Here is a 12,371-nt window from a genome sequence, read left to right on the forward strand (position 1 = left end):
CAAATACTCCATTTTACCGTTAGCTGAGGCTTTGAGCCCAAATCCCCCTGGGGTACTCAGTGGGCCCCTGTGGGATCCTTCATCCTCTGGGAAATGGGCCGAAATGGCCTCGGACCAGAGAAGCCGCAAGACCTGCTCTGAGTCCCCCCGATGGAGCTGGAGCCCCACCCTCTGACTTGTTCACTGCACTTTGGGCTCGTTTCTATTCCTAAGGCTGCACCCCTAGCAGACGCACAGCAGGAAGAGCCCTGGAGTTTTCAAGAGAGAAGTGTTGCTTTTCTTCAGGGCCACAAGGCAGCAGGCAGGATGTTTGGGTTTGCCTGTTTACGTGATGGGGATGAGGGTGCTGGTTTAGGGCCATGGGGGCCTCTCAGCCTCCCGGCACAGCATGTGTGCTGCAAATCCTGGCTCTGGCCCTTGCTTCCAGCATCCAGGAAGCCTGGGCTGTCTGTTCATATCAGCACTGGTTCCTCCCAAAGGCCAGAGCCTGAGGCCAGCATCTGGGTCGGCATCCTCATTGCCACACAGCATCCCAGGCGACCTAAAGGCTTGGGGGTGGCAGGCCAGCGGCCAAAGCACAGAAGAAGAATTAACTGTAGCCAGAGAGGGAGGAGAGAAAGGACGAGCAGGGCCCTGGGGAAGCCTAGGGTCTCAGAGCTTCAGGGGAATTTGGAAGTTCCAGAGAAGTTCCAGAGACCCATCCCTCTGCATAGCTCAGGCAGCAGGCTCCAGGCATCGGCCTTGAGTTCTGACAACCTTTGTGCATCTCCCTCCATCCATGCGGTCCCGTCGCATAGGCGCTTCCCACTCTCCTGTCTGGTGGCCGTTTCCTTCTCTTTCATTTTTTCCCCCTCGATTCATAAGGCAAAAAAAAAAAAATCACAGATGGTATTCCCGATCGATGTCCAAGCCATCCAAGCTGACGCCTTTGAATGTTTTATTTCTCGAATGTGTTCTTTATACTGATTCTGGGGGCTACAGAAGAAGAAACCGAAAGGACAGAGAAAGGTGAGTTCGGGCCAGACGTCGTCATCGTAAGCCACGACTCCAAACCCTCTGACTTGGGTTTCTGAAGCCACGTGTTTTTCATCTGCTATTTCTTCCACTATTCTCAGAAAGGATCCCTGTTTCACAAAGGGCAGAAGTCAGGCCTGGGCAGAGCCGGTGACCCGCACACCCCTGGGCTGTCCGGTGATCGGTCGTCCCTGATTTGTATGCAATCTCCCCTCCTTCCACTTTGCTTTCAAGGGCTGCTCTGAGAAGAACTGAGTGTCAGAAGCCCAGGGATGGACCGGGGAGGAGCTCGGAGCCTGCACACGGAACCAGGTGGTCCACGAAGCCTGGAAAGGCCAAGGGGCCAGAAGCAGGTTACAATCCCCACTCATTGCCAGTGTGCCAGCCTCTTGTTTGGAGTTGAGCTCCAGAGGAGCAGGTGGGCTGGCAGATCCCCAGCTCCTAATCAGCTGCCCCTTCCTCTCACCCGAAGCACAAATCCCTGGGTCTCTCGGCTACTCTGCTTTCTCACTTAGGCAAGTTTCCAGGACCTACATATAGAGACAGGTGGCGGGCCCCGAACTCCAGAGGTTTACTTCAGTCCAGTTCAGCAAATATATTTGGACACCTATTCTGTGGTTTGCTTTTTAAGACTTCCTGGAAGGAAGGAAGGAAGGAAGGATGGAAGGAAGGAAGGAAGGGAGAGAAGTGGAGGGAGGGAGGGAGGGAACAAAAGAAGGAGGACCTAAAACATATTGAGCAATTGCAAGGCACCATGATGAATGACGAGTACCATGGTATTTACCCTTTAAAGCTTATATCTGAATAAAGAAAACAGAAACAATATACTGGGCCTCCCCACCCCTGGAGCCGGGGCAGTCATGAGATGGGGTCTTTGCCTATCGGTGTAAATGGGGTTCTTGGCGTGTTAGCAGATTCCAGTGTTCTTTCCCCAAAGAGGCTCCAGCCAATGGGTAGCTCTTGCAAGTGTGGCTCCCAGCTTCACTTCTTCTGCTGCTTAATGATGTGGGCCCCCAACACTGTCCAAACACGAAAAGCCCAAATGAGGGAGTGAGAAAGCCAGACAGGCATCACTGATGCTGCCGCTTGTTCCGGGACCCTGGAAACTGTCCGGCTCGCCAGCGCTCATCATCCTTAATAAATGGTCGGGGGTTCCTGTTACTCCAGGGTCAAAATACCATCTATTCCGCTCTCCCACTGGATGCCCATCCACCAGTCCACTATCGGCTTGATAAACTCTAGAGACAGCTAGTTCTAGGGCAGAAACCCTCTTTCTGACAGTGAACCAAATAAGGTCTGAATATCAGTAAATTCTTCCCACTGTCCGGCCCTCTGGAACTCTGAAAACAAGATTAACTGCTTGTTAAAATCTACCTTGCACTCGGGCTTCCCTGGTGGCGCAGTGGTTGAGAGTCCGCTTGCCGATGCAGGGGACGCGGGTTCGTGTCCCGGTTCGGGAAGATCCCACATGCCGCGGAGCAGCTGGGCCCGTGAGCCATGGCCGCTGAGCCTGCGCGTCCGGAGCCTGTGCTCCGCAACGGGAGAGGCCACAACAGTGAGAGGCCCGCGTACCGCAAAAAAAAAAAAAAAAAAAATCTACCTTGCACCTTAAGTCAGGGCCCCTCCGTGAAGCTTTAATGCTGCTGGTTGTAACAGAGAGAAGCAACCTATGTTCCCTTGACGACAGCTTTATCATGGACAGAATTCATCTTTGCCGCCTGGTGAAATGGTTCACTGTCTTGGCTAGGCAGCCACGATCCATTTGCCACAGGCTAGGGTGCTCTGCGGTACCCACTTATCCACGGGGATATGTCCCCAGACCCCTAGTGGATACCTGAAACTACAATAGTACCAAGCCCTATATATACTGTTTTTCCTATACATACATAGCTATGACGAAGTGTAATTCATAAATTAGGCACAGTAAGAGATTAACAACAATAATGATAACATAGAACAATACACTGTAATAAAAGTTGTGTGAATGTGGTCTCTCTCTCTCTCTCTCTCAGTATTTCTTATTGTACAAATTTAATGCCCTTTCCATCTTAACTAAGCACTTGTCACACGCTGTGGCCGTAACTTCTGCAGTTTGACGTGCGGCAGCAAATCTAGGTCGGATTTCTTTTTCCTTCCTCACGGTTCACAGATAGAAGATTCGTTCTCACTGCAGATCTTAGTAACCTCAACATATGATTTTTTTCTTTCCTTGTTAAGTGGAGAATTTTCACCTTTCACCTAAAGGAAGCACTTCATGGCACAAATTGGTCAGAGTGAGGCTGAGAGATTCTTGGTGAACTTCGTCAGTTTCAGCTGGACTAATCTTTTCACCAAATACATAGTTCATGGGTAGCTAACATTAGGAACCCTCCCTCAGCCCCGGGAGTCTGGGCTTTTGCATCCAGTGTGGGATCCGGCTTTGAACAGCAGGAAAAGCAGAGCTTTCAACGGTCACATCCAACAGGCACTGGGCAAGGTTTGTGCATCGGCAAATTCAGATGCTGAAATTTCTAGAGGCCTGGGGCACCGCCCTTGGTTAGTTATAAGGCAGGTTTATAATCCAGCCATGCAGATAACACACAAGAATGTACAGGCTCCATATATACAATTACTCAGCCATGAAAAGGAACGAAACTGGGTCATTGGTAGAGACGTGGATGGACCTAGAGTCTGTCATACAGAGGGAAGGAAGTCAGAAAGAGGAAAAACAAATATCGTATATTGACGCGTATATGTGGAATCTAGAAAAATGGTACAGATGAACCTATTTGCAGGACAGGAACAGAGACGCAGATGTAGAGAACGGACATGTGGACACAGTGGGGGAAGCGGGGTGGGATGAACTGGGAGATTGGAATTGACATATGGGAGGGAGGTCCAAGGGGGAGGGGATATATGTATATATATAGCTGATTCACTTAGCTGTACAGCAGAAACTAGCACAAAGTTGTAAAGCAACTATACCCACCCCTCAAAAAAAAAAAAAAAAAAAAAAGAATGTACAGGCTGCTCTGCTTAAAACTTTCCCCAGACTTTTTTGCCCTTGAAAACACACAAAGAAGAACGAAAGCTCCCCGTCCTGGCCCAAGTCACCAAACCAAGTTTCTGGTGCCCAAATTCATGTCTCCGAATTTCTCTGCATCATTCCAAGTCCCAACCTCTCTAATTCAGTATTTCAGATGCTTGAGTAAATGTTTGCCTGGACATTTGCTCCTATGACCAAAGCTTAGAAAATGAAGATTATTTCACTGCACGGTTGCAGAGTGCCTCCGAGACCCCCTTGGACATGCATCCCACCACTCTGCTATTTATACCCACATCTTAGATGTTCTTTGAAGAGTGTCACCCACCTAGTGCCAACGCGGAAATCAGAGGAAAGTTCTGGTTCCCATGTGCACTGAGAATGCATTTCCTTTCCACTGTTTTAGAATTCAGAGTCCCTTTGTCCCCAGAAGCCCAACCCTAACCCACCACAAATTTGTCCAAATTAGTGAGGTTCTAAGTCTGTCTTGGGACTCTTTCTAGAATTCTTTTTGAAGGTGGAATTGCTGCTCTGGCTCCTGGAGAGAACGTGTGTTTCTTTCTGGAGCATTTCTGTGAGGTTCTGGTCAGTAACCAGCACGGCGCTAGGCTCGGAGCACACAGGGCACAGGGGAAATCAGCTCTCTGCAGGAGCCTGGGACAGAAGAGGCCAGAAACTCCTGCTTCTCATCCACCCTGTGCTCAGGTGGTCCACAGCCTGACCCTGACCCTGACCCTGACCCTGACCCTGATGGAGAGCCTCTGCTCTCCTGGGCTCTCCCAGTGCATGTGACAGTCTCCCAGAGGCGTCATATTAGACAGAGTCCAGCTCTTGACAGCTGTGAGATAAACATGCTTGATGACAGCTCAGTGGAAGAAACCTGCCATCTCTGTGGAGGAAATAGTCTGTGCTTTGGGTCGTTGTAGTGGGAAGTGTGTTGTTGTTCTTCGGTTTTGTTTTTGGTCTTAAATTTTTGGGTTTTGAGTTATCTGCTGTTTAAAGACCTTTCTTACCCCAAAAGAACTCTCCAGAAGGGTGAGGAAGTTTCCCACTGGCACCTAGATATTGGCGAGGCTGAGTGCGGGCAAGTGTTTCTCTCAAACACAGCGAGGTTTTGTGTTTTGGTTTTGTTTTGCTATTTTTCATTTCTACTGCTTCCCCTGGATCTCCATGGTTGGTGGGCCAGTTTCCTCATCAGGCTGGTGCTAACTGCTGATGCGGGTCGTGGGGAGGATTTGCTTGGCAGGACAGGACCAGCCTGTGCCGGGGAGGAGGGCACAAAAGTGTCATTCTCACCATAGTTATAACAGCCACCTTTATGTGAGCACATGCTGTGTGCAGGTCACAGGCAAAGGCTTCTACAAGCACCCTCTCTCTTAATTTTCCCAACGACCTCCCGGCCAGTGCTATTATTCCCTTTATAGGTGAGAACACCGGGGCTCAGAGAGTTAGAACATGTTGCAATGTCCCGGAGTCTGTAAGGGGCAGGTTTGCGATTCAGACTCACTCAAGAGCACTTGTTCATAATCATTAGGCAACACTACCTGTCCAGCAGCTTTGCTCCAAGCCCTCTGTTCTAACATAAAAGCCTCGGATAAGACAGGAGGAGGCTGGCTAAGCAGTTACACGATTATGCCTAGGTTCTCTGCCACGGATGCTTGCGTGATGGCGGAGCAGAGAGTCACCAACTTCATTTCACACGTCCCCAGGCCCTGGGAGCATCTTGGTCCCTGGGAGGCGGCCGCTGACTCCCAACGGCCAGCGCTGCCTTAGGCTCCGCCTCCTGCCCAGACTTCTGTTTCCCTCTGGTCAGCTTGAAGTGGCAACACATATGTACTTTAAGGTGAAAAAGGAATGGCAGGATCTGTCTGAAATGGTTCAAAGAGCCCTCAGCAGGCTAGGAAAATAGTCCAACACAAACAGGAGCAAAAATTGGGGGGGTAAGTTACAAATGAATTGAAGGTTGATTAGAGAAAAATTAAATAATAGAGGTAAGTAATAACAAGAGGAAAATAACATCAAGAATCCCACCATCCAGCCTAGAGATTATCATACTAAGTGAAATCAGAAAGAGAAAGACAAATGCCATACGATATCACTTGTATGTGGAACCTAAAATATGACACAAATGAACTTATCTATGGAACAGAAGCAGACTCACAGACATAGAGAACAGACTTGTGGTTGCTGGGCAGGGAGAGGGGTGGATTGGGAGTTTGGGATTAACAGATGCAAACTACTACATACAGAAGGGATAAACAACAAGGTCCTACTGTATAGCACAGGGAACTATATTCAGTATCCTGGGAAACCAAAACGGAATATAAAAAAGAACGTATATATGTGTATAACTGACTCACTTTGCCGTATGACAGAAATTAACACAACACTGTAAATCATATACTTCCATTAAAAAATAAAAAAACATAAGCATTGTCTTATCCAATCATCTCAGGCACTGGGTGTCTGATGGTGTCAGCTTGTCCAGGGTTACACAGGTCATCAGTGGTAGAGAGAGAACCAGCTGTGTAGGGCCAGCACCTGTGTTTGTCTTCCCACACCTCCATCTGGGCTTCAGGTGCATCCTACCCAGCACTGAGGCTGCCCAGAAATAGGAAATAGAAATCACTCGCCTAGGAGCCTGAAAAAGAGAGGCTGCTCACCCACCACCGTCCCTCTACACAGTCCCTGCTTTCCTGAGCTGCAGGGTTGGCTCCCAGCCCCAAAGAGCTGCCTGCAGCCTTAGGAGGGAATCATGAGGGTGTGTGTGTGTGACTGACAGAGGGAGGGAGGGAGACGGAAGGAGAGAGGCAGAAAGAGACATATATAAAGAGAGGAAACAAGCACAGATGACAGGAAGAAATAAACAGTGTTAGAAATAGCAACGAGAGAGACATTCAGACAGAAAGGTGACAAAGAAAAGAAGAAAAAAAAAGAAAGAGACGTCAGAGAAAGCGCAAGATAAGCAGAGTGGGATGGACAGGCAGAGAGAGAAAAAAACCAGGGAGTGGAGAGCAGGCTGGTCACCTCCGATCTTTCTTTCAAGGCCCATCTTTTTAGGAAGGAGAAATGCAGGTGGGCTCTCCTCGCACCTGCATACCCAGCGCCTCCTGGTGGAAATTTGAGTTCCGTTCCTCAGTGGCAGGGACCCTGCGTCCCCCATACCTGTTGAAAGGACAGAGAATGGTGGGGTCTGAAAGGACAGCGAATCGTTAAGCCGGCCCAGGTTGCCCGTGGCTCGGTCTGGCCCGGGTGTGTGGAGTGGCTGCCAAGGACTGTGGCGCCGTGTGCCGCGTGGGAGGCGGGGAGTTGGTGGTTGGAGGTGTGAAGAGATGCGGTCGGGGCTCCGTAGATGCACCGCCTCCCGTAGGCGGCTCTGAGCGATGCGGCTGCACCTCCTGCCGGCGCCAGACTGATTTCCGCTGCTCCTTTCCTCTGAAATGAGTTAAAAGAAAACCAGGGAAGGTTGTGCCCCTCCAGTGATTCGCCAGGGGGCGGGGAAGAGGAGACCGGCACAGTCTGGGACCTTTCCCGTGTTCTCTGGCCTCTGGTCTGACAGGTGGTACCAGCCTGGGTTGACCTTGTACCTTCTGACATTTGAGGGCCTGCCAGGGGGTTTTAACATTTTCCACGCCACGGACCCTTTCGGCAGTCTGTGGAAGCTTACAGACCCCTTCTTAGAATAAAGTTTTAGAAATGTGTAAAATAAAGTACATAGGATTACCAAGAAACCCACTTATATAGAAATACACAAATGTATGATATAGAAATATATATACCATTTTATTAATACATTAAATAAGATGTGATATCTTATCACTGTAACATATGAAGTTGTATGGTTATAGATGTTATTGTAAGATTTCTGCAACAACTAATTTGACATGAAACTGTGATTTTTATTGGTGACAAAGGTACAGGTACTTTTCATCAATTGTGGTTTGTTATCTCCTTTCATCATTAAAGGAAATGCTAAATTTCACTTAGAGGTAAAAAAAACCAAGGGCATCATTCTTTTCTCATCCAAGTTCACAGACTCCCTGAATCCTACACATGGAGCCCTTCAGAGTCCATGGACCTGAGCTTAGGAAGCTGCAGAGATAGAGGTCTTGTCGCAATCTCATTGTACCAAGGCACCACCTGATACCACACAGGTTTCTAGGAGCCAAAGCTCCCAAGCGAGTTAAAGGCACGCAGCAATTCAATGGATGGACTCCCTCATCACTAATCATAATAGTAACAGTACACACTTTAGGAAAAAAAAAAGATGGCCAAAATGTCTTATGTGCCAACACCATGCAGAAGCCTTTATGTCATTCCATCTTTCCACCCCAGACTCCATCACCAGCCCAGACAACCCGACAATATCCCAGCAGAATGCTGATTTCCCGGGTCATCACAGCCAGCCTCCAGCTCCAGGTCCCTGAAGGATGCAGGTCAGAAGGGCGTCTCTCAGCCTCTGCAGAGGATCTCAGCCTAGAATTTGTTCTGGTAACGGACTCTCTCCGTTCCTCTTCGCTCCCAGCCTTCTCGGTTCTGAATGCCACTTTGCCACACACTGGGCCAAAGGGGCTTGCTTACGTCACCTACTTTGATGACTGTTGTTCAGCACGTTTCTCTGGTTTGACCTCAGGGTGAGCATTTGTCTCATAGCCCCTTTTAAACTATAGATAGGAGACACTTTGGTTCTCCTCTTGGACCCATGGGACGTGGTATAGACTCCCATCAGGCTTTCCCAGCAGGCAAAGGAAGGTTGTGAGGGTAAGGGATGCTGTTGGTGGCCACCTATATCCATCCCTCAGGCCTTTCGCATTACTGAGCTCCCGCTGACTTCCCAATGCCAGCATCTCTTTGCCTGGGGGGGGGGCCTCTGACAGCCGCCAAACAAAGCCTCATACAATTGTGTGTAAATATGCAGCTTCCTCACTCCTTGAGTGGGCAGATTCTGGGAATCTGGGGGAGCCATCCATGCCATTTCCTCGCATCTCCCCCACGGGATTAAACTCCAGTCACCCATGGTGGTAGCTGGCTTTATCGCTGCCTTCCTGGCTTCCTGCATTTCCCCAAAAAAAACAACCTGCACTTGAATCTTTGTCTCAGTGTCTGTTTCTTAGAGAAACCACGATGAGACAAAAGCCTCCATCCTCATGTGGAGAGCTTGTCCCTGGGGAAAGGAATTGTGTTCTGGGTGCACAGTTGGTCCAGAGTCCTTGTATGTTTGAGGAGAATCACAGCTAACCAGCTCCAGCCTTGGACCCCTGACCCAGGCCCTGAAGTCCCTCTTTAGATACTTCGTCAGGGACCGGGTTCTCTTTGGTGGGGTCTTTCTAAAGCTTCCATGTAGGGGCTCATCAGCTGAGGACACCAGGGGTGTATCTATGAGTCAGGAAGAGGGTCCCCAGTACTTAAAGTCTGGGCAAAAGAATCTTCCTCATCTTCCTCCAAGCCCTCAGAGATCCCTTCTAGCTAGATCCTCCCTGCAAGAGAGCTAGAGACAACCCTCCATGAGTGCGGGATATTACAAAGCAGTTGGCTTTAGGCACTTCAGCTAATGACCTGCCATAATTCTCCCCCAAGGCAAAGCGGTAGTTAACTTTCCAGAAAGTGCAGGGAAGCGGTGGGTTATCCAGCTGCACAATGTCCACATCTGTGATCGCTTCCCTCAGACACAACAGATCAATATTTGGGCCACAGAGCAAGGATCCACTCTTGTGGCTACAACCAGAGTCCCAAGGTCACGAGGACTCCAGGGCCCGTGAGGGGCCCAGCCAGTTACTCTGTCCACATCTCACCGGAGGACATAGGCAGGAGAACCCTGATCCTCATTAAATTGCTGGTAGGACAGGCGGACAAGCTCTAGAACAGCTCTAAGATGTGGAATCTGAGGCACCAGGGACATCATAGAGTAGAGTAAACCTCAGGGAGGCACTGAAAGATGTTCTGGAAACCCTTCTTGCCTTCAGGGATCCTGCCTGGATGTGAGACCCTCCCTCTTAAAGGTGAAGGAGCACTGCAGCACTGCCATCTAGTGGACAAGACAGGAAATGTCACAATTCTCAGAGGAGCCTCTGGGAGCTGAACTCAGGGGCTAGAAAATGCTGACCTAGCCTGCCTTCCTGGTCCTCTTGGCTGGACTAAACTTCAGACAGGGCTCTTCCTGACTCTAGGCCCCTGACCTCTCTTTTCTTGTGCATGCCTCAGGACCACTGCTGACCTCACGGATGGTCTCCGCGAGCCATCCACCTCTGATAACCAGGAGCATCTTCAGGGCACAAGGGTACTATGCTCCGTGGCCACCTTATCCTGCCTCCAAGTTTATTCTGCACCACTGGTCACTTCACTAATTGCAGGTCCTTACAGTGTTGCCTGCAGAGATTTCTGGACTTCCCAGGGGCCCCACCCAGGCCATGGGGAAGAAGCCGCACCTCCCTCTCTGGGCTGGGTGCAATTGCCACGGTGCTCTGGCCACATGTTGGTCCAGGGCACCCTGTGGGCAGTCTGTTTCCCCACGAAATTCCAAAACCCTGTCTTCTTTGGTTTCTTTCCATTTTTCCTCCATCTCCAAATCTCCCCGGCACAACTTTGTAATTGAAAGGGGAAGGGGGCCGCCCTCCCTCCTGGGGAGCAGGACTTCCCTGTACTGGAAGCCACATGAAAGTCTAAATTCAGACCACCCAGCTTTGCCCTTCCTCTGTAAAGTGTGGCTATCGGAGCCTAGAAATCCTTTTCTCTGTCAACAAAGCCTACAACTGCGGGCTTCCCTGGTGCACAGTGGTTGAGAGTCCGCCTGCCGATGCAGGGGACGCGGGTTCGTGCCCCGGTCCGGGAGGATCCCGCATGCCACGGAGCGGCTGGGCCCGTGAGCCATGGCCACTGAGCCTGCGCGTCCGGAGCCTGTGCTCTGCAACGGGAGAGGCCACAACAGTGAGAGACCCGCGTACCGCAAAAAAAAAAAAAAAAAGTCTACAACTGTGAGCTTCCTATTGACCCAGAAAAGTGTAATTTGAAATACAGAACTAAACAAGGACGCATTTGTCCCGGGATGCACTAACTTCTCTTTGAAGCAATGACCCATCTTATTTAATAATTGAAGGAGAGACCAGAACAACCAAGAATTAGGGGTTATTGGAAATGAAAATACAGTGGTTTATTATCTAAGAAAATGTGAGCCCTGGTGAAACACAATTTTTCATGTGTGTCCATTTGGGGGGGAAGAAAGAGTTCAAAGTTTTCATTAAATTCTCAAAATATCAAATTGCCAAAAAGTTAAGAGCTGCTGCTTTAAGGCTTCTATCTGGCTGGCTCTGAAGGTGTAATTTGCCCCACACGTTTGTATCATGTCATCTCCAAAAGTGACAGTTATACTTCTTCTTTTCCAATTTGGATTCCTTTTATTTCTTCTTCTTCTTTGATTGCTGTGGCTAAAACTTCCAAAACTATATTGAATAATCGTGGTAAGAGTGGGCAACCTTGTCTTGTTCCTGATCTTAGAGGAAATGGTTTCAGTTTTTCACCATTGAGAACTACGTTGGCTTTGATAAAGGAGGCAAGAATATACAATGGAGAAAAGACAGCTTCTTCAATAAGTGGTGCTGGGAAAACTGGACAGCTGCATGTAAAGGAATGAAATTAGAACACTTCCTAACACCATACACAAAAATAAACTCAAAATGGATTAAAGACCTAAATGTAAGGCCAGACACTGTAAAACTCTTAGAGGAAAACATAGGCAGAACACTCTATGACATAAATCACAGCAAGATCCTTTTTGACCCACCTCCTAGAGAAACAGAAATAAAAATAAACAAATGGGACCTAATGAAACTTAAAGTCTTTTGCACAGCAAAGGAAACCATAAACAAGAGGAAAACACCACCCTCAGAATGGGAGAAAATATTTGCAAACGAAGCAACTGACAAAGGATTAATCTCCAAAATATATAAGCAGCTCATGCAGCTCAATGTCAAAAAAACAAACAGCCCAATCCAAAAATGGGGAGAAGACCTAAATAGACATTTCTCCAAAGAAGATATACAGACTGAAAGGATGCTCAACATCACTAATCATTAGAGGAATGCAAATCAAAGCTACCATGAGGTATCACCACACACCAGTCAGAATGGTCATCATCAAAAAATCTACAAACAACAAATGCTGGAGAGGGTGTGGAGAAAAGGGAACCCTCTTGCACTGTTGGTGGGAATGTAAATTGATCCAGCCACTATGGAGAACAGTATGGAGTTTCCTTAAAGAAGTAAAAACAGAACTACCATATGACCCGGCAATCCCACTACTGGGCATATACCCTGAGAAAACCATAATTCAAAAAGAGACA

Source organism: Tursiops truncatus, chromosome 15 (assembly GCF_011762595.2).
Source record: "Tursiops truncatus isolate mTurTru1 chromosome 15, mTurTru1.mat.Y, whole genome shotgun sequence".
NCBI classification, from domain to species: Eukaryota; Metazoa; Chordata; class Mammalia; order Artiodactyla; family Delphinidae; genus Tursiops; species Tursiops truncatus.